The sequence below is a fragment of the Notothenia coriiceps genome, unplaced genomic scaffold, assembly GCF_000735185.1.
Source record: "Notothenia coriiceps isolate Sejong01 unplaced genomic scaffold, NC01 NC01_scaffold00037244, whole genome shotgun sequence".
Classification (NCBI taxonomy): domain Eukaryota; kingdom Metazoa; phylum Chordata; class Actinopteri; order Perciformes; family Nototheniidae; genus Notothenia; species Notothenia coriiceps.
Window position 1 is genome coordinate 27,024,994 of NW_011369945.1, and position 24,122 is coordinate 27,049,115.

A 24,122-nucleotide genomic window follows, 5' to 3' on the forward strand; every position below is an offset into this window, starting at 1 on the left:
AGCAGAAAATTGCAGTAGTCAATGCGGGAGGTGATGAAGGCATGGACCAGTTTTCTGTGTCCGGTTTGGTGAGGTAGGTCGCATTTTGGAGATGTTCCTCAGGTGGTAGTATGAGGCTTGGCAGACCGTCTTTATGTGTGCTTGAATGAAAGGGATGAGTCCAGTTTCACACCTATGCTCGTTACAAGTGGGGAGAGGGGAATGGAGTTGCCATTGATGCTGATATGAGGGATATCAGTTGTTTGTGTTTGATGTGGTGTTCCAATCAGAATGGCCTCTGATTTGCTGCTATTCAGTTGGAGGGAGTTGTTGCTCATCCAGTGGCGTATGTGTTCCAGGCATCTTGAGACATTTGAAAGTGCCAGATGTTTATCCGGGGCAGTTTGGAAATAAATCTGTGTGTCATCAGCATGACCTCCTTGGTCATCAGCATGACCTCCTTGGTCAGGGTAATAAGATGCATCTGTAGATCGGTCATGTTTTTTATATGCAAAACAGTCTCTCTATACACACTGTATTTTAAATGTGGTAAAAAGTAATCAATAGAAAATGCATATTTTTGCATTGATAAAGTTAGTGCCTGCTACTTATTTGTATATCTATGTGCATTTTGCCCTTTTACTTATCAAAAAGACTTTATTTACCCCCTATGGAACAAGTCAAATCAATGCCCCTGTAGCCCCTCCTCTGGCACTTCAGGATGTTCAGACTGAGCCAGAGGCATCAGGCAGCAGCCCCACCGATCGATTAGGATCTAGACCGCCGGGGGAGCTAAGAAAGCGGGGAGGTAAGCATGAGCCTCAGGCAAAATGCAAACATCTGTGTTATTTTAAACCAATTAATTGCGAGGCCTTGTAACGGCGCAGATCGGTGGAGCTTCCCACCCTCCACTCCTCCTCCATTAATGCTCCTTGACGTCTCCTCATCTTCATCTCTGCCGGTCTTTGGCCCTTCTATCTGCCATCTGTCTCTTTCCTCCCCTCCTTGCAAGACATTTTCCTCTGCATCTCTCTATTCTCCCCCACCTCCCTGCTCTCCATACACCTCCTTGTCTCTTTAATCATCTCACCTTTATTCTTGTGCATAATGGAAATATTCAGAACAAATAGTTCACAGATTGTCTTCTTGTGTTCTCCCTTTTCCTTTGCTTCTTTCTTACCTCTTCTCCTTTCCTTTCCTCTTTGGCTTCTCATTTACATCCCCTGCCCGCACTTAACTGCCTCCAGCACACTCATACATGCACACACACACTAAATGTTGAATTCATTCCTTCAGCGTTCCCCCTCACTGTCGGCGGTCCTTTATCTCTCGGGTTAGTGGAAAGGGGACTGGATGGCTCCCCATCATTAAAACCTCATCATCTGAGATGACACTGTAACGTTATTGACTTTTTTCCCCCGCCACAAAGGATGTATCCATAGAATCCAATTGGCAGATGACCATTCAACCGCAGTTCCATTAAAGGTGAATTTAACACTTTTATGGACATTATGAATACCGAATAATGCAGACAAAATACTGTAACACAGACAGAATATTATCTACTCCTGTGCAGGATGTCAGAACCATCTGTGCACATTCACTGCTTATTCTTCATATTAGAATTTACAAAAAACTGAACAGGACGGACCATAATGTGATATACGTTTCCTGGACTGCTTTCAAGACGGAGGGAGAGAGAGAGAGAGAGGAAGGAAGGCAAGGTAGAAAATGATGGAAATGTCAAAGACGATCATTTCTGTGGAAGACATGTGGTTTTGTTTCCTCCTGAACAGAGGCATCCCCAAAGGTCACGTCAATAATTCTCCCGTTTCTCCAGCTGTCCATTCATCATTTGGTCGTTCGTCTGTCATCATAGGGGGCTAATGAGATCTACATAGATCATCTCTCCCTCATGCTGCAGGACAACCCTGCTGTTTGGGGAAAAAGGGGAAAACAATCATTGATCTTCGGTTTATCTCAGAGGATAAGCGTGTGGCCGCAGCCTGCGTTGCTCTGCAGTGCTTCCTTTTGTCTCTGTGGAAGGAAGTTCGAGCCTCTGGGCGGCTTTTTCAAAACGACGTGTCAATCACATAAGAGCAATGCATCCATAATTGATCAATTGGGTTCCAATTTTGTGACCGATTTGTCCTTCAGATTTGTAAAACCGCCAATTATTGTTCTAACTGCTATTTGACAGGTTATTGAGAACTAACACCCACTAAATCCACATATCTGCCTACATTGGCCCAAAAACGTTCCTGCTACTAGTGCGCCGACAAAGAAGCCCCCTAATAGCTGTCGTATCATTTTCGGACCGGATATAAAGCGTATGGCTTCAATCAGTAGAATCAGTAGACGGCATATCTCAAGTTTGGTTTTCAGTAACTCAGGGATAGTTTAGTATAGTTGTAATATCGTAGGTAGAACAAGTGACAAGAAATAAGGCAACCCTTAAAGTTATTTGTACCTCTGCCCTGAACAAAGGACAAAATTGAACCCTGATTACGCCCTAAGGCTCATCTATCATCCTGTCAAACAATAAATCAACAGCTCAGATCAATGCAACTCTAGTTTAACAATGTCAAAAGAGCCATTGATCAAGCCTTTGTTAATGTATAGCAGATAGATATACAGTACATCTGGGACTCTTTTTGAACGGGCTGACTGGAGGACAGATTGTTGGCCTGTGAACGAAAAGCTCTAGACACATGCTGACTCATTTCTAATGGATTGCCTTCCTGTCATTAAGCGATGTAACCAATGCAAATAATGAGTCGCAGTCAGTGTGTTTTATTTTAGTCAACATATGATCTGAATTTAGTCATTCGTTTTTCAATGAATTAGATGACCCTGTGAATCATTTTAAACTTGTATGCTTGTGATTTTGTAATTTCAAATGATTTATTCACTTACTGCGTCTACACTCTGTAACCCTGACGGTCAAAGTTGGGATTTATCTCTAAATGTTTACACGTTTATAAAAATAAACGTGTGGTCCCTTTTAATGACAAAAAGTCAGGATGATACATAGAGGAAAACACATGTGTGCAAAATCTGTTTATTTCAGAGTTTAACCTTTACCAATGAGCCGAAAGGAAAGAAGCTCGTAGATTCTTTGACACTCTTTGAGAGGTGGGAACTTACTGCACAGTGTAAATAGATTTTGAAGCGAAAGTATTTCACAGGAACACGGAGGCCTCCATCCAAAGAAAAAAACCCTGAATTGTTCAGAGGGCAACCAGGCGAGAGAAGACCTTGATCAGGAACGAGTTCAGAAACCTGTGGGACAGTCTGATGCAGAACCTCTTATTGGCAGAGAGCGGAGCATATTTCGATATTTCAGACATCGAATACATACTGTAGAAAAGCACAATGTTTTTCCAGGATTTAACGTGAATGATATCTTGATTTGCTGCTATACTGTTTGCCTGGTAAAAAATAATCTTGTGAAGTATTTAGGTGATGTGCAATGCTTCGCTCTTACTTGACAGGAACTCTGCGTTCCTGCTCTGAGTTTATGCACCAGCAAACCCCTCTGCTCCGGTGTCACTGTGCACGTCTGTGTGTGCACGTCTGTGTGTGCACGTTAGTGTGTGCACGTCTGTGAGATGCACGTTAGTGTGTGTCTCTTTGTTACACATGCGTTTAAGACATCAGTAGGGTTGCTCGCAAACTGGATAAATGAATGTCATTTATCATGCATTTCCATTAAATCCAATATCCTGTCCCTGTCACCGTGTTAACCAAACTGTCACACTCAAATGGCAAGTCTGACAACACTGTCAAAATACAAATTAACTGTACACACTTACATGATGTTTATTTGTGGGTGTGCTGTTTTCTCAATGCTCCCACATTTTGTGTCGTGACGAGTAATGCATGTTCCTAGTTTCTCACTTCCATGTTTTATTTACCTATTTATATTCAGTCCATGTGCCTTATAATCATAGATAATACATCAACACATTCAGAATTATTCAATTACAGCAGGAATATGCACTGCAGCCTACAACAAGCCTTCCATTTCTGGCTTCCTCCCTTTTCTTCTTTTACAGTATAATGTAAGTCTGTTGTTGGCCTGATCTTTTTTTTCTATCAAGATCTATTATGTGACTCATAAGAGATCGCCTTTGTGCAGCAGATGAATGTAATGGTACTGTGCATTTATAAAGCTATGAACAAAAGCAGAAAAGTCCTTTCTTCCCCCCGAAAATGCATACTATTAAAACAGATGAAGGTTTCAAATCCCTATTGAGTGTTTTTTACATCTTCACATATATCCCTTTTTCCATTTGATCTAGAAAGTACTCCTATCTAAATGAAATGTAAATACACGTTAAGCTATTCTCTGGGGCATTGTTGAAATATAATACCATTAGTCTACTGTATTCTATATTTCGCATTCAGAATATAATTTATATTAGGGAAACATTTCGTCTTATTCAAAAAACAGACACTGGAGATATTTTCAAATAAAGTAGCAATTATTCAAGTCAGTTGTGATGATTACTCTGCGAATGGAACTACAAATATTTGACAGGGTACATTCAATGTCTCAAAGCAGAGATACGGATGGGCACAGAAAGCTTGGAAAGTACAACAGGGTCTTTTAGGAGTCCAGAAACAGTAATGGACACTGACATCTATTTATAGAGGAAACGGCTAAAGACGGTGAATAGAAAGCTGAACAAAGCGCGGGAGAGAGGAGCCACTGGCACTGTCTTATAAAGCTTTCATACATCAAACCACATAACATCTAATGCAAAACAACTTCCTGCTAAAAAAATATGTTTTGATTTTCTTTTCTTTTTGTGTTATATAATTTAGTCAAAAATCCACCAAACTGTAGGCGAGTTTCCAAATGTATCGCACATCAATGCAGGTTTCCACTTCTCTTATGCACATATTAGTATTGGGCTCATAGAGAAAAACAGCTGGTGGTGATAATACACTTTGCCAACCATTATACAATGTAGTCAGTCTTTTAATTAAAAACACATTTTCAGCATATGGCATTTGACCTGTTTGGCAGATTTTTGAATAATAACACAGATGTGGAATAAAGCGTTACACAATGCCTTTAGGGGGGCTAGCACTGAATGACTGCGTGAAGCTGCTGTTTCCCCTCGGTAAAAAGAGATTAAAGCTTGACATCGGAACAATCAATTCAACATCTAAATGTATATTCTGAAATGTTCCATCCCCGTACAGTCCAGATATATTCCTATGTGTTCAGTGTCTAGTCGGCCCAGTCAATGTTGTATTCCCTTCTCTGACCACAACATCCCGTACAGTTGGGAGGAATAAGAGGAAACATGTTTTTGAAATTCATCTTCTCCAGCTCTATGTGTGATGCCATAAAGTCACGATGTGATTTATTCCTTTTTCTTTGGACATATCCAAGAATTATGCCCCATTTTAAGAAATACCCCAAGGTACTAATTCATATTCTCTATATGATTGGACCATCAATACTGAGGGTAAGTGAAGGTCGGACTGACAGTTTTATGGGTTGGCAGGTTGGCCTGCCTTACTGCCGTTGCTTCACATCGCTCTGGAACACTGTTTTTCAAGCATTACTGATCTCATTGTATTGTGACAGACGGCCGAAGATAGCAAACACCATCAAGCCTGTAGTTTCTGATTGGTTCCTGAAAATAGAAAGTAGCTAACCCTGCTCCTAATAGCCTCTCAAGTACAACCCGTGTATTTATCCAACTGTCTTGGAGATAAACGTGATATACAATTATTTTTGTCATTTAGGTTGCTATAACTGAGATAACCAAGGTGACCTGTCACTGATCATCGATCAATTAATAAGCCCTCAATGCATTAAGGAACTGGCCTCAGTACAATATGCTTTTAGCTGAGGGATCTTTTACCGTCAAAAGCAATAATAGTGAAAAGAACAAAGGCTTTAAACGCTATAAACGCTGATCCATAGCTTGATAAACACAATGGCATATGTCTGGTTCATGCTTTGTGAAGTATTACACCTGTGTTTGATATGAATGAACTTTCAGTGGGAGCCTACGCTGCTTGCTTGTTAAGAAGACATATCTGCGTGCCCACCTGTTATGAATATTTATAACATGATAGTGGACAAAGGCTAAACAGCCACATTTGGGTTTTGGCTTGCTGCCTCTGATTCAGCTGTTTTGATTGGTAGTCCAACTGTTGCTGTCCATGGTGCTGAACTTGGGGTCCACTTATTCTCAAGAGTTGCAGACTCTCTTCTCCTCTCTGTCTCTTTCTTCTCTCATCTTATTCCTTTGTCATTCTCAGAACGTTTTGGTAAAAGTAAATGTTTCCATCTTCTCAGAATGGCTGAAGTGCCGCAATAGAGAAGAAAGTATGATGAGTGAATTGTAAGTGATTGAATGTGTGACCTCTGCCTGACTCCTCACCTTTCCAGCACTGAAATGTGAAAGGACCTATTGGAGACAAAAAGAAAATATGAAAGCCCTATTGAACCTGACCTGCAAAACAAATGCAAACATTATTATACAAAGGTCTGAACAGCCTATGATTATGCTGTGCTGCCCTGAGTGCTGCTATACTTGACCTGTGTTGGATTCTTATTTAATTCTCTCCTTTTCTCTTTCTGCCTTTCTATCTACAACCATGCCTCAAAACGGAAAGCCTTGAGGAGTACGAGTCTCATAAGTATGGCTGTGAATGGCAAAACAATTGCAGCCTGTCCACTGCATAATAGACGGGTGGAAGTGTAAGCACTGTGTGCGCCATCCATGAAATCAATGAACCAACGCGTGGTGGCTGACTGAATCCCCTTAAAACACACCCAAGCGGTTGCCATAAAGGATGTTTATTAGGTTGACAAGTTGACACTGCAGCTCCTTGTTATGCTCTGATAATAGGGGCCAGGCGCAAGCCTTGCTTCAGCTGGTTAGGAGACAGACAAGCCCTTCAGGCGCGCAGATAAGAAAGGAGAAGAAATAAGAGGGGAAGAGAAAGAAGGGCGGGGTATTAGTGCCTGTTTTATGAGAAAGAAAAGGATGGAAATTAGGCTAGTAGACTAGCAAGGTAGAGCTAGTAGAGAAAAGAGATATCAAGAATGGGGGATGGTTCAGTTTTTGCAATCAGTGTTTGAAAATAACTGTGTTCAGTGTTAACGCCTTATTCGTATCAATTTAGGTCCATTGTTGGTCCTCCTTCCTCTCTTTGGGCTAATAAAGCATATGCACAATGGCTCCCTGAATTCATAAATGGCATCAAAATATTTGACTGATATGTCTCTTTGAAACGTAGTATTGTTTTTGACCCCATGTATCACAAAACTGATAATACAAAGAGTCATTTTCTCTGTGGAGTGACAATTGCAACTGTGGCCAACCCAAGGCTGTTAGAGACTTTAAGTGTGAGACTTTGTTATCACTCAGTTTCTGCATAAAGTATACACTGAAATTGCTTTAGTAAGCTTTTTGAGCATATTTACTGCATTGGATACATTATAACAGCACATTAAAGCTTGAACATTGAAAAAAATAAATCTATAAGGGCACTGTATGTGCTCCTCTTCTTCTCTTCTTTCTTTATGTGCTGTGAGCGTCTCCACATTCATTGAGAGCCCAGAGCAGATGCAAGCTATAAATTGGCTGATCAATGGCACCAAACAGTCCCTGAACAATAATGTAGGAAAAGGGCTCGAATGAGCCTCATTGATTTAGCCTCACAAATCGTTACTTCTCCCAAGAAAGCCTGACCTTGAAAGACAGCAAGGTCGTTATTTGTCACTCCACAGACAATTAAACCTTGATGGAAGTTTTTTGCTCATTGATTTTTATTTCAATTTTTTTTAAAGGTTTTATGTAGACTCCTTATCACTTCGCCCATGACCTTCATAATTATCTTTCCACTCAGGAAACCAGGTCACAGCAAGATGATGAGCAGATAAAATGAGATGGGGCTTACTTCTTGCTTACTCATCATAAAATAATCCAACACACCTCCATTTTTTTTCAAAGGGTTAGTCTTTTTGAGCCAGCTCTGCAGAAGGAACATCCCAGCACCATTATGTCATCAGGTACAAGAGGACGGAGAGAGCTGCAAAAGAAGCTATTTTAATTAAATCTGGCAGATTTACTCGCCTAGCTGGGTTTAAAGCATAGGCAGCCCGGGCTAACGGGGGCCGAAGTGGCCGTCGTAAAAATGACTCATGCCAGGCAGGCGTGGGAATTAAGGTGGGCAGTCGGAGGCTGTTCTGTAATGAGGACAAATAGCTGGGAAGTTTGTCGTCTGACAGAGGGGGTCTGCAGCTGGCCGGGGGGAAATGCAGAGTGCAATGCTTTCAGCGCCGTGACATTTCAGCTTCACCATGACACCTCAGGGAGAGGGAGGAGGTTACATCAAAGTAGTAAAAGCAACCAAAATATTTAGTAATGGTATGCAATTTAAAACAGGGACGATCTGCTCCACATGCTATAATCCCTGTCATGCAGATTTTTTTAAACATTTCTGAAATATAAGTGTTTATTGGTAATTTAATTTATCGCTTTGTTGGAATACTCAAATCTTGTTATTTGTATTTGTAACAGATGGCTGCTATGAATAACAGATTGTTTCTATTGATGCAATTCTTTCCTCAAACACAGCGAGGAGAGTATTTTTTTTATATCGATAATTTTCATAATGAAATATTTCTTCAATCGATATTTTGGGTTAAAGTATTAATTACTTGAATTGATAGCTGTGTAAAATGCTATAATGTTCAGCGAGCAAGTCATTATTATGAAAGGAACTGCGACAGGGTGAGGTTGAATAAACATTAAGGGGTTAGATTAGCTTGCTCATTTGAAATGCTATAGGTGAAAATCAGTAGTTCAAAATCCAGTTCAAAGTCAAAATGTCTCTGATGGCTGATATGCAGCATAATCACCATCTACGGTGATACGTCTCACTTTATTAGAACACAAGCTGTAACACCTGACTGTTCGGGCCGCACTCCTTCTCAATCAGTGACAGGATTATTTTCTGACAAAAAACATTATGACACTCATTACTTGCCATCTGATTCAAAAGTCATATCATTCACTATCAGCTCTCTTTCAAAATTGGCAATTACATCAGTGTGCCAGGGCTGTGCGGATGATCAGGATAACCACAGGAATCAATCCGTCTACCAGAAAAGTCAACTTTTGTTATCCTTCTCATTTAAACTAGTTCATTGTGAGCGTGTGTCTACCCTCTGAAGATAACCAGTAATTATGATACAAATAAATTGAATGCAACTTTCACATAATCGAATGCAAATTGGATATTTAGATGATTACAAATGTATCCAGCACGAAAAAGTATTTGACAGTACTGTATTCTTCTAAAAACAAATCAATTACACAGTATATGCATTAGGCTCCATTTTTTTATGTACATTAGTACTGTCATTGTCTCATTATACCCTCATTCATTTAGGTATTTGTAAAGATTTAAATGCAGACGGTGACAACATATCCCAACTTAGCGGTGTGTATATGTTGCAGCTGACTTTTGTCAATCTTTATTATATTGGATTCCTGGGTTTTTCTGATTATTTAATTCATTACAGTAGCTTCCTGTCTCCTCCTTTGTACACATACTGTAGGGAGAAGTATGGGCGGTGAATTGAGTTGTGTGTCAGTGTGTTTGTGTGGGTGAGCATGACACAAAGAGTGCATGTGTAGCGTGTGGCTCATGTAGCAGCTGCTGTCTACTTCCAGTGCCAGATTCGAACGGTGGCCCCCGAGAAGCCAAAAGGAGGGCCGTCGTATGATGGTGGGCGCAGACGCACGTGTGTCTCTGTGTGTTTCTATATTTTCCGGTATTTGGACGCTGTAAAAATCAACCAACTATTTTCTCTTCTTTTGAGCTTTGATTTTTGTCATTGTGTCACCGCCTACACTCTTTTCTCATCTCGCTCTCTTGTTCTGTCACTCTCTCCTCTAAACTGTTAGATGTCCCCAAGAATAAATAAGTGATGGAGTGAATGATGTGTAAATAATAACATACACACACACTTCACTCCCTGTGACTGGGTGTATGTCATTGCTGTCACTTCTCTTTCTCTCTGTGTTTGTAATTGGATTTATAATTCAGAATCACCATCTGTATATTCCTTTATTTATGCCAAAATATGATTATTATTACCATTTTGAGTCATTTTAGAGGCTCTTTATCTTTTGTGTACTTAAACTAAACTAAGTGACTGAGTACTTTTTGGACAGTGTCATCTTCAGCCCAACACAACAATAGATTATGCATATAAAAAGGATATATACACAAATTCAGGAGTAAGAACATTTATAAACAGGTACCATAACTTGGGCTGTATAGAGTCCCAAATCCTATTCAAGTGAAACTCTGTCTAAGTGTTCACTGTTTGTCTTCTAGCTTCAGATTGATTCGGTGCTTTCATCATTCTGATTGAGTCAGTCTTGGTTGTTTTCCAAATTCTCCTTTTCAGAAAAGTGGATTTTGACTTTTTTCATATCTTAAAATGTGAGACCATACTCCGCCTGATTCCCAAAGAACTAGAGCCTGTCACTTCAACTTGGAATACTTCTCAGCATTTTTCATTTCACTATCTGTGACATGTTTGCCTACCAATCATCTTGTGAGATTATTCAGTTGGGGTACGGAATAGGAACTCATTCGGTGCTGACTTGATTTTATTTGCTAACCTATTTGGAACCTGTTACATGAAATTGTGACTTTGTTGTCATTTTCTTTGAATGCCCTTTTATGTTGACACACTAGTAAGATTAAACTGATCCAATTTTGCTGACCTAGATGTGAAGGATTTGTTTATTTCTACATTCATGTATAATCTTAAAGCACTACATAGTCGGTTTCGTCTCTGTCCTTGCAAATATCCTCTTCAGTTGCAGCGTATTTTGTATGCAAGTCTTACATACTGTACGTTAAGAGACGACACATGTTTGATTCCGACTCAAGTGTGACCTACAGTAGTACACTGAGGTAAAGGCATACATTTATTAACACACAAACCATCACACCAAAGTCATGTGATGAATATAACATGGAGATGATGGGTTTTTGTCTCTCATTCCTCAACATGGAGGCACAGAGTGAATCAGGGGCTTTACAGTCTGACCCCTGGTCAGTTGAAAGCACTCAGAGGGATTGACAACAGCCACAGCTGAGCAGGTTTATGCTTATGCACAGTATGTGACATGGGCGTTTTACACATATGTTTAATAAACACTTGAACTAGATCTAACACTGATTGTAAGTGCCTAAACAATATGGCTGCCTATGAGGACGATGAGAGGAGCTCATAAGACGAGTGCCTTATGCAACAGGAAAGGTCATAATCCTGTAATAAGAACACACACACACACCACACTCACACTCACACTCACACACACACCTGTCTGCATCCCCTGACTCCGATCATGTCTCTTTATCAAGTGCTGGCTCGTGTCTCAAGTGTACACTGAGAGTCATTTCTAGTGTCCTTCAAAACCATTATAAATGCTAATCACTTCGTGTTTGTGTACAGTGCGTGCTGGCAGTGTTGTCACAGAGCAGATCATTGCTTCAGAGTAATGCAGCAAACAAGGCTTTGGTTAGAACGGATCAATATGTTGCAACGGATCAGGTCATAATTCCCTCACTTATATCTTTTTTTAATTGCTGTGAAACATATGTTTGTGTTGCAAATAATACATTTGACCAGAACAGTTAAGGACAACATTATAATTGTACCTTTGACCAACACACATCTTCACTAAATAGAGCTTTAACGCATCATAAGGTTACTGAATGGAACATGCACAATTATATCTGTGAGCTTTCTACTTGGTAGGGGCTTGAGATTAAATAACTTTTCATTTTTAACACCGTTTTTATATCTGATTATTTTTATGCCCCTTTTTCTTTTTTTTGTGAAAGTTTTCATTATAAAGCAAAATTATACAGAATGTCATTAAGCAGTCAAATACATACAGAAGATGAGTTTCTTGTTTCTTCCTACTAAATCAATGTTATCATTGTTTTTTTCAGAAAATAAAGTTTCATTTTATTATTTAGTACACTTGTTCCCTTTAGGCTGTGTTTTGAAAGGAGATACCAAAGCAAGTACAAAAGTCAGCACATGTTTTAAACATCCCCAACCTCTCTGCTCTTTGTTGACAGCCGCAGCCCAGAAGACCAACACTAAAAGGATCAACTCCAGCTGCTGCTCTCAAGGTGAGGTGCCTTTCAGATGCACCTTTACCTATGTGCTTGGAGACGTGTGTGTTTGTGAATAATGATTACTTCTGTCCTCAATATCAAATGCTCTTTCCCCCCTATTTTATGTACAGAGTGTACCCAGACAGCAAATGTATTCACACAGCAATGAAAAGCAACTCAGCTTGACACCTATAATAATATTTAAAATGTATGAAAAGAAAATCATACTCCTTGCTTTTCAATGCGTAGACTAATGATTGATTGCTGCTGCTTCATACCTTCTTCCTGTCGTTTTAAATGTCTTCTGAAACACGTCCACTTTAGCACAGCTTGAGTTTTCTGTGCGGCTAGACACTTTTTTCAGATAAGCCCGTTTGCTATCTGTCTGTTTCCCTGGATAACCCCTTTAGCCACATTAGCATTGGAGCACATACTTTAGAAGCTGTTCCAATCGCTGTGCCACATATCTCAATGATCTAGAGACACCATTACTCTTCTTGCAATAGGTTTACTGTGTAGCTGACTCCAATAAGGTAATGTATTAACTTGCCACTTCCGCAGCAGTATATCATCCGTACTTAGTCACTCTTCCATTCAGCAGGGCACGAGGTTCAGTCCTTTTTAGCCAATGATTTCCGTAAAGTGTTGTTAATATCCTGACTTGTTGCCATGAAGCCGACTCTCATTTTTCATCAGGGCTGATTTAGTTGAGAAACAGTTAAACCAAAGGATAATATCTAATGCCTTTTTTTCTGCCCTTCAAACAGAAGCTACATTTACCGCCCTCTCTTTAGCTACGGAAATGGCCCCGGGCAGACAATCCTTCTCAGGGTTGTCAAGAATTAGCAAAGTATAAAGTGATGACTCCACACTGCTTGAATTGCCTTGCAGCATAGTCTTCAGTTTATTCATCAAGTATGTCAATCTGTGAGTCTCTGCATGGTCTAATGTACAGCAATACCCAAAGGGGCAGAGGTTTATCCTGTAGATTGGTAGATAGGCGTATCATTTTAATAAAATGGATTGGATTTGGAGTTAATGGAGTTAATGGGGATTAAGGTAAGCAGTTCAGAAACTCTAAGACCCCATTTACACGCAAACGGAAACGCATACGAAACGCAAACGAACCGAATACGATATAAAAAAAGTCTTCCGTTTACACGAGACCGCTCATGAGAGCTGGAGATGCTGTAGTACATATGCCGGGCCTGTAAGTGGCGCTGTACTTTTGCCACAAAATACACCAAAAGCAGACCCCTTCTGTTTATTCTCCGCGGTGGATTTAGCAACATGTAGTTGATGTAATTCTCCATGTCCACTTGTTGCTGATGGTTGTGGTAGAGCAGCCTTTCCCAAACTCAGGGTCGCGACCCAAAATGGGTCGCGGACCCGTTTTGATTGGGTCGCCAGTTAAATGCATTGCTACCCACACACAGCGTCAGAGCTGATGGCTGCTTTGCAAATAATTCTTTTTTATAATTTTTGTATTTTATTTTTTATTTTGAAAATGAAATTATGCAATATAGCATTGTATATTGAATGATTTAATTTTCTAAATACAAATAAACTAAAAATAAAAGATTGTATTTGTATCAGCTCTGACGCGTCCCCCGCGAAAGTTTATTGTCTGTTGATTAATCCCGATCGTACATGATGGCAAAAAGACGATACAAAGAGGAGTTTTTAAACGTTGGCTTCACAGAAGCTGTTAGAAATGGAGAGGAGCGGCCTCAGTGTGTTTTATGTGGAGAGGTGCTCAGTAACGAAAGCTTGAAAATGAATAAATTGGACCGGCATCTCCAAACAAAACATCCTCTGCATCGGGACAAATCGAAGGATTTTTTCATCTGCAAAGAAGAGACTTTCAAGAAGCAGTGTTTTTTGACAGCGGAAAAGTAAGTCACTCATTTTAATCATTTGTTTTGTGTGTTTGTGAGTTTGTCAGGGTCTGTTGTGAAATTGTTTCGTTAATGCAAAGTTGGATGAAATGCAGACTGAGCCCCGGAGCGGACCGCCAGCTGCGCGCTTCCTCGCGCGTCCTCTACTCGCTCCCACTACATTCTGCAGCGGCATAGAGCGGTGTTTCAAAACAATAACCACAGGAAGAAAGTGACAGGCAGTATGAGAAGGAAAGCGAGAGAAAGTATCAGCCGCACGGACGTGACTGCTGCAGTTTGATGCACATAGGAATACATATGGGGGTTATCTTTATTCAAGAGCGTGGTCTTTAAATTTGAGAGCATACTTTATTGATTTCACGTTCAGAATATGTATTTATTTCCCTCAAACCCTGTCCTCACACTCAAATAGTGCCTGCTTGCGCTTAGATTTGCTCTGCTTCTGCTCAAACTGTACGCTTGCACTCAGATACATTTCTGTCTACAGGTTTCCTGTGTTCCAGCTTAAAACCTTCTCCTCGCACTCAGGCTGTTTCTGTGTGCTCGTGAAATGTCTGCTCTCAGATTTCTTCTGTGCGCGCTTGGGTCTTTTGTGCAACAACCCTGTCAAAATCCCTTCGTGGGGATTCCCCACAGTATTGAGTATGTAGTCGCTTTGGATAAAAGCGTCTAACAAGTAACATGTAATGTAATGCGCTATAAATGCGGTTGCCAGGTTACAGCGTACGCCGGCTGGTATTAAAAATCACCCAATAACCCAGCAATGTTAATGATAATATCTTCTCTGTTATTTTCAGGCATTCAAGGGAACAGAGGGGCACTGAGGGCATCCTATCAAGTCAGCCTCCAGAAAAAAAAAGTTAATCAGTTGCCAAGTGTTGGAGTTTCTTTNCATCCCTGCCCCTGCCCCCGCCTCGACGTAAGCGCGACGTATGTGGTGCTTTTGCTCTGGCCGGGCAATTTTTTGGTGCTCGAAATGAACCGGATTCCGGAGCTAAGAGGCTGCTCCGATGCGGTGTGAAGAGGAAAACCCGGTGCTTTTCAAGCTCCAGCTCCAAACCGGCCCTGAAACACCGTTGGTGTGGATGAGGTATCTGTTGGACTCTGTCGCAGCGGGGATACTGCTGTGGTGCGGAGCGCACAAAGCAGACTCTTCACAACAAAGGATCACTTCTTCTTCAAGGCAGGGAAGGTTTCGCAGTACACAGTCTACTGTCCCGCAGCTGCTGCCTCTCTGTTGGACTCCTGTACTGTACCTTACTCACGAGGCGTTGTAGAAGAAAAAATGGGTGGGGGGCGAACTCCGCCAATGCCACAGTCACCCCCGTCGTGCGGGCCGGATGTCTGGTGGGCCGGATGTGGCCCGCGGGCCACCAGTTGGTGGTCACTGTTCTAAACCATCAACGTGTATATTAGACCCAATTCCAACTAAGCTGTTAAAGAAAGTTTTTCCATTAATTAGCACTTATTTATTAAATATTATGAATATGTCTTTATTATCAGGCTATGTTACACAATAATTTAAAGTAGCAGTAAGAAAACCTCTTCTTAAAAAGCACAACCTTGATCCAGAGGTTTTAGCCAACTATAGACCTATTTCTAATCTTCCGTTCCCTAACAAATCTTGAGAAGCAGGTCCGCAAACGTGTGTGAATAAAANACTGAATACACTTGACTGCACTTCAGTTAGTGTTTTGTCCCTTTCTGTTTACAACATGTTTGTTCTTTGTTCATTTAAAATAGTTTAAAATGGTGTGTACATAGTTTTTGAGCTAGCGACAAACTTAATATTGCACTTTTGATAATTGTATAATTGAAATTTATACTGTATATACTTGACTGCACGTCCCATGTTTCGTCTTTCTGCTTTGATCCTTATTTTTTTCTGGGCAAGCTCAAAGGGAAGGTTGTTATGGTGAGAAACCTAATTGCTGCGATGCACTTTTATAATTAAATAAATATTTTCATTTACATTTTAAATTCATGGTGTGTTGCATTCTTTGTTTATAACTGTAGATATTATGGAAAATCATGACATTTTTTGAGCTTTGGTCCCTTAGGACCACAACATTTCTGTTTTGGGTCTCATGCTGAAATAGTTTGGGAACCCCTGTGGTAGAGGAGCTGTAGATTTTGCACTAACATCTGTAGCATGGTCAGTAGCAGTAGCAGTAGCTACTGACAGTAGCTACTGACAATACTACAGCAGTGAGCAGCAGAGGTGGGGAGAGGCGGGGCTATGGCTTCATCATTAGGAAATGAACGTATAGGACGGACACACGGAGCCGTTTGGCCTCCCAGAGCGTTCAGGTTGCAGATCTATCCACCTTGGGACCCGTTATCGTTTGTGGGGTCCGTTTCCGCGTTTCCGTTACGGCCTCGTGTGAACGAACGGGCTATACGAAAGAGAAAAGTAGCGGATACAACCGTTTGCGTTCTCGCGTAAACAGCACATAAGAGAAATGTAGATAGATAAAGGGAATCAATACATATACTGTACAGGCTAAGAAAATACATTTAAAAACAACATTTAAAACCGTGTTGTCCTATTGCATACATTTCCTCTCTGTCACAATGAGGCATTTGTCAACAGAACAAACTAGCTAATGAACCATCATCATAGTGATGAAAGCCTGATTCACACTTGCAGGGTCTAACAGGAAAAGTGATGTAACTCATCATCATTGTTACTCAGTGATCAACATTACTAATAGACTAATTACTCAGAAAGGGAGACTTAGTCATTCAAAGGGAAAACAGGATGTGAAAATATTCAAGGTAAATTAACAGGAGCAAGACAGAGTTCATCCTTTCATTGAAGTGACCTATTTGAAATGTTTGAAGTCTCATAGTGAAAAAATACATGAAAGCAAATGAGGTCATTTTCATCTTCTGAAGGTCATTCAAAAGCCTCACAGCTTAACCGTATAAACAACTATGACGATCATTGAAAATCACTGTTTTATCAGGCTTTAGTTTGACCCTGACTGTGGGGAAGCACTTAGTTTGGAGCTCACAGTGGTCGGTAGCAAGGAGGAAGGAGGCGGTGCGCCATGTTTGCCTTTCTAATTAGTTCTCATAGGAAAGCAGCCATTGATTGTTGCAAATGCCCATTGATTTTTTTGCTGGGCTCTACACTATCTCACGTTTGTACTAAATGCCACGAGACAAATGACGTGTGTGTCGGTGATGTCCAACACATCAGTTTGTCTTTTTGTCTTTAATGTTTGTGCGTGCCCGTGCGGGTGTGTATCTGCATACTTATGTGTGCATGCGTTAAATGAAAATAGGTCTGGGTATAGCTGACGAATAGGGAAAGTTGCTGCATCCCTTTTGGCTCGGGCACCCTAATCAAGAAACATCGATCTGGCCCGGGGAAACAGTGTGCTTACTTGCACATCCAGATAGCCAAAAGCTATTGGCAAAATGTTTGTTCTCATTGGATAAAATCACAAGACTCCCCTCCCTGTGGTTTTAACAGATCACTATGTCAGAAGGTCAGAAAGAGTGCTACAATTAATCAGCTAGTGTCCGTCAATATTTTTGGTAACAAAATGTTAGGTGATGCCACAGTTCAATACAGCCCTGGTTTATTCTTGAAGGAATAATGCCCACGTAGAATGTCGATATATCAAGTGCAAAACAAATGCAAAGTAAGCAACATGTTGTTGTTTAGCTCAACATAAAGAGCAAGAAGAAATACTTTTTGAATGTGTAAAAGAAAAAGGAAAGTATCATCACCAACTGCCTTCTTACAATGTGTGTTGTGTCATGCTTGCCACACTAGCTTAGCCACCTTTAAATGATCAAAATACTCCCTTTTTTAATTATTTGTTGAATTAATTGTTTTGTGAACTTTAAGCCTCTTGCAAATTGTGAGCTTTCTTGATAATGGTAAAATGTCAAAGAACTGTGCTCAACTCCTGAACAACAACAAAAAGCCGGCGTTTTATCCAGTTTGTACACAACGATGGAGCAACTTAACAAGCAGCAGTGGTCCACTGAAGAGACCAGCTACCTACTGGGAATCTGGTCTTCCGAAAAGGTACAGAGGAAGCTGGAGCACAATCGGCCATTGTTGTTGTTGTCGGTGTCAGCTGTGAGGGGTTTCTGCGCGGTTTGGCTTTATGAAGCAGGCACGCAAACGGTTACGTCATGACGCGAACGATGACGCAATGACGCAATGACGCAGCACCAGTCGGACTCTGGGCTGTGTGAAAAGAGCCGGAGCTAAACCGAAGAACCGGTTCTGAACCTGAAAAGCTCTAGCACGGAGCTTGAACCGGAGTTGCGTTGGTGTGAATGAGGTAAGAGAGGGGCGTGGGGAGTGGCTCCTTATTTTCATCTAAAGTAACAGACACAGAATCAGCACTTTTGAAACAGTGCTGAAACAGAGGGGATTATGGGATGCTACAATGCATGATCTGTTTGGTATTTCGAGCCAAACACTGCAGAAACATGTTTTGTATATATCTGAGACCTATAATATATTAATGAAAAACAGTGTAATAGGGGACCTTTTAAATGATCAAATACTCTATTTATATCAAAATACTATTATTTGTCCAATTAATTTCTTTGTGAACTTTAAGCTGCTTGCAAATTGTGAGCTTTTTTGTCAATGGTAAAATGTCAAAGAACTGTGCTCAGACTAAAAAGCTCTTAATTCAGGTCTTCTATGTACATCATCAGGCCACTCCCTATTTTACTTAACTTTAATATAAAAATGGTCGTGGAAACTTGAAAAAGGAGAATGATTGCAAATAGGCAACTGGCTGCTTACCCCCCATGTATAACATCGGCACTACTCGGAAAGATTAGCAGGATCCTGATTATAGGAATCCCACGCAGTGTTCGATGTAACCCTGAGGGCTCCATCAGTGTGTTGTAAGCCAGTTGGCTGTATCCAGGATATTGGTTCCAGGGCCTTGATTTTCCACATTAAGTTTGTGATGTGACAGGTATTTCCACTGAGGTTCACGACAAATAACTGGCTACTCAGTTTTTGCCCCCAGGTCTCAAAGCACATGTTAGCCTACACTAATGGTGTGGTGGGTGTTGCAACTTGAAGGTGTCAGGTTTGGACATTTGTTACATGTAGCGAGTTGTAGTAATGCTGAAAATGTGGCTATTTTCAGAGGACTCTGGTTGGAATATTTCTATGTTAAATAGATATGATTAAATATTAAAAACAGTTGCAAAAGAAATGATTTGTGTGAAAGTTACAGTAACTGTAACTGTCTTTGCCTGTTCACTTGCCTGCAATGTGGCCTTAGGATTAGTTGTCTCAGCAAATGGCCTGCTTTAATGGGATTTGCCTTGTCATTGTTTCCAACACTCGTTTCTGTGAGGGGTTTGAATAATGCAACACTCTGTCCTTAGCTTCCATTTAAATATATCTGTCTGGTCAGCAGAGGGACAGAACATGACAAAGACGAAGCGGTTCACTCAGAGACAGAGACTGAAGTATAGAAAGGCAAAGGGACAAAAAGTGGAAGTGGGGGATGAAGAGAGAAAGTTATTGAGAAAAGGGCAGAAAGAGAGAAATGTACCAAGAGACAGAGAAAGATGGATAGAAAGACTTATTGTAGAGGAGAGGGCCACACTGCAGCATCTATAATCAGCTTCGGAAGATACCTAATGTGATTTGTTTAGGTAAGGAGACAGGCAGCCATTCGTAATTTTCAGTGTTGGTTCACTTCTGGACATACTTTTTATGCGCTGTCATCCTCATCCTGATAGCAGAGAGGTTTGAGACGTTTATTTTTAGGTGCCTGAAACGTACGTAGACGCACCGTGATGAATGGGGACATTCCTCCACTGTGGCAGCAACAGCTGTCACAGGATTGACTGGAGAGTTTCCAATACTGCTGTCACTGCATCACACGGAGAAAAACAGAGCTTGTTTGCTTTTGAAAAACAACAAAAAAACAACTGTTCCTATGTCGGCCATATGGTGGTAGATGAAGTTTGGTCTGTTGGACTACCACCACTGTTGTGCAATAACACTTCTGTAAATAAATATATATAATATAATACTAGCATGAAAACTTTTGTGCATTACCAGCTTACATGCAATATACACTTATGGGAAATTACCTTTTTATTATTTAACCATTTATTTACAGGTTATTAACCTTATCAGATCTTTTGATACTTTATACATTCACTTACGCTTCAAAATAATGCTTTCACCATGATGTACTTGTTTGTCTTCGTCTTGCCTATTGTTTATATTTTTGAATAACGTGTGCTTGCCTTTTTATTTGATATAGTCTACTCTTTTCCTTTTGTGTTTTATCTCCACTGTACATTTGCTGCTTCAATGCCGTAAATGTATCTGTTGAAGGGCAATTAAAGTCTGATTCTGAATTTGATGGTCAAATAAAAATTGAGTTGAAGAAGTACTTTAAGTCACTTGGCAAAAAATGTGACATATGAGTTTATGCAATATTGTTCTTTCTAATATATAAAGACAGGTTTGATTAATTTACATTTTTGAAGCCAAAATCGTATATATTTCTCGCTGATTTGAGTCCTAATGTGAGATGATTTTATTCTTTCATCATGTTGTTTCAGTGAGAACTACTAAGAAAATATATATTCCAGCTCCAGTTGTCTACCAGTTAGTTTAGCCTTCGTTTTTTATTTTGTACTCAATTTCAATAGCTAATAAAGATATTTTTTATTCAGTGAAGGATGAAATGCACTCTTGATGAGATGTATTTGTGGATTCATTTAATTTAGTCGAGGTTATGGTGATGATGAACATACTGAAATGTAATATTTACTGTTGTACGTGATCCAACCCTGTCCACACTACATTTAGCACCTCAGTTATTTGCAACAACAAGTTTGTACTGATATTACATTTATGCCCCATGCATTACGTTTTATAATCAACATTTTGAGGAAACATTCATTTCTGAACACGCTTAATGTTCACTAACAATTTCTATTCATAGAAAAGCTGTAAAAAACCTTTCCCTGTATATTCAGGCAGCTTTTGGCTGATTGTATTTTCACATTGAACTCATTCTCCACAGGAGCCTCATGAGTAGCTGGCTGACATCAGTTTCAATCCATGTTGACATCTGATATGATTTTATCTTTGCGTCCACTTTTAGTTGATATTTCTTTCAGTTCCTGTTTTGTCTCTGGAGATTATAAATGCATCACCAAGACTAAATACACATCCCATACAGATGGCCAGAAGTGTACTGTAATCCTGCACAACAGCATTGGCACTCCGCCATCTTAGCCATTTCCTTCAGTTTTGCAAAATAGATTTAAAAAGACATAACTCAAAAGATGTTTTTCAGTACAGCAGTCTGAAATGCACTGGATGTGATTTAAGCTTCTTTCTGACGGGCGGAACAACAATGCAGCTCCAGCAGAATCACTTAAACTATAAATCTAGTTAAAAGTGGAGACCTCACTGTAACTCCCACGCTGCACCTACTTTTACTTTCCATTGCACCTTAGTTAAAGAGCTCTCTGATGTCCCTTTGAGAGCAGGTACTGTAATTCATCCGCTCTAATTTCACAGCTACTTTCACACTTTTTTATTTATCCTTCCGCATTTCAAACTACCGACATAAAAATCTTTCTTTCTGTTAAGCAGGATCAGTCAAAGTATCTTTTTTCTGTCTTTCCCCCCCACTTTCTACCCTGCCTTTCTTCTCTCACTCACTCTTTCTTTTTTTCCCTCTAAGAGGACAAAGTCGAATGGCCCTATAGCGTTTAATTGCTGTGGTTTTTATGTGGTCTGCTGAGAAGTAATAGCCACTCAGCACTTCTGTCCACAAGATAGATGCTGCCGATGCTTGTCTTGGAGTTGTGTGCAGCGTGGGAGCGCACCCAGTGGCTCAGGGAAGTGCAGGTGAAGTAATAAAAGGAAATGGTTTGCTGGGAGGGGGAAAAAAAATCCCGCAATGGATTTCATTTCCTTATTGGAAACAAGTCACTCGGGGTCACGCCCGCGAGAACATGCACAGGCACACACACGCGTACACAAATACACATCCATGTACACACACAGGCAACCGCGGGGACACACTCGCTTACAAACAAGGGTCAGGGAGGAGCGACAACTTGTTAGCGGCAGCCATTCTCTGTGACCAGTCCAGTAATGCAATCTGTTCTTGCTGTCGGACAGGCCTCCATATGGAACCGGAGATGGATCAAAAGTAAAAACAGTAGGAAATCAAAAACAATGCTTGGCTCCTTCCTGTGTTTGGCCCAGCTCTGTGTCACTGACTGGAAACAAACCCTTTATTTCCTGGGCCGTGTTAAACTAACATGTCCTTCTCTGCAGTACCTCTGGGGTCGGCTTTACAACAAAACAACACATTACTTAACATCAGTATTATGCTTATTATTATTTGTTACTTTTAGATAAATATATTTTAAACTCTCAATGGACCAGTAAGACTATTGTGGAACAGTTTGCATGTTTTAGCAATCATATAATACCTGTAGCATTTGTGACACAGTTTTAGTCTCCATACATTATGCTTGTTTATACAGTATGTCCTTGATAAACAACAATTATATCAAATACCCTAATGCAGATGTTAAGGTCTAAGTATGAAATACAACAAACCTGATGTGTTAACTACTACGCTAATTCAACTCCCTAACAACTTAAACATACAGTATATTGAAATAACTTCACAATGCAAATCTGGCCTGACAAGACAAGTAGATTCCAATATCTACAAGTACTTAAACATTGTATTTAACAGTTGTGAAGCAATTTCATTGAAATACACTGAAATGTTGTAAATATTTGAGAACATAGGAATAAAAGAGAGACATGGAAAGGCTACATAAACTAGGAACGTGTGTGGTGCTACATAATAATTCATTAAAATACAACATTCACATGAAATCAAATCACATTACGCAGACACATTTATGAATATCATCGCCAATGTTCTCTTCTACACTATAACCTGCGATATATAGTTCCCACGGAAAATATATCAATTTATTTTTGGCTTTAGGTCAGAGTTGTGGGGTTAGGGTTAGTGCACACATTTGTATTTGACTGCAACACACTCCAACTCTTTTGTTATTAACTCTTATTGGTTATATAGAGTCGCAGGTGCTATACATGCCAGCTGTACATGACTTTAACACAACTTTAGCTGCGCTACATACAAAGAACATCATCGACATCCTGGGAGGAAATTAAGTATGGATCAGAGTAATTTATGTGATTACCTTGGAACTGAACCATGTCAGGAGTTCACTGAAGAGTTTAATTGCTATCCATGTGATTGGATTTGGTTAGTGCAATCCGCATGGTAGAAATTCAAAATCTTGAGTCCATGAAAAAGCAATTACTTGCTTTACTGCTTAACTATTAAGAGACTCTTATTATCTAGTTAAACCATTCATAGCTTTCAATTCAAAGGAAGCTTTATTTTGCTTTATTTACTGCAACTGTGTGCAGTTTATTACTTCTCCAAAAAATAAAGGCACTGGAAGACAGGCTGGATATTTTTTTTGGCATGTTAGATATATAAACAAAGTCTGTGTACACATTCTGTTTGCGACTGCTCAGTTAATATATTGTTAAAAGTTTTGACAACTTTATGAATTACTGCCAGAAAGAGTTGACTGTGTGCCCATTTGTCATGTCATGCACAATGTAAAGTTTGGCACTTACAAGGAAGTTATTCCAAAGAGAAAATTAACTTTTGTAAGTATTTTTGCCTGGACCACCCACCCCCGACTAAAGGTAAGCTATTTAATAATTGTGTCTAATTAAAATAGCCAGTAAAGCATTAATGCATCACCAGTCACCGCTGTCATCATCAATGTTTAGGTACACGAAAACTCATTAAACTTGCATCACTTCACAAGTCTTCAAACTTACTCCATTACCAAAGCTACTCTTGATGTGTCCTCAATCAGAGTTTTGAGCTTTTGTTTGTGTCACATACCGTAATTCTTTCAAACCAGCTTTCAGCTCCTCACCCCTTCTCTCTCTCTCTCTTTCTCTCTGTCACTCATTAGCCACCCAGCGGCTGCTGTATCTTAAAC

General features: G+C 40.1%; 1 protein-coding gene across 1 annotated transcript in view; it reads left to right on the plus strand.

Annotated features, from left to right (window-relative positions):
* The window catches only part of tnr (tenascin R (restrictin, janusin)), a 191,891-nt gene that overhangs the window by 40,432 nt on the left and 127,337 nt on the right, over positions 1–24,122 (plus strand). Inside the window, exon 2 of the mRNA XM_010794446.1 lies at positions 12,133–12,186. The gene's annotated coding sequence lies outside the window, so the exon portion shown is untranslated. The remainder of the gene's footprint in view (positions 1–12,132; positions 12,187–24,122) is intronic.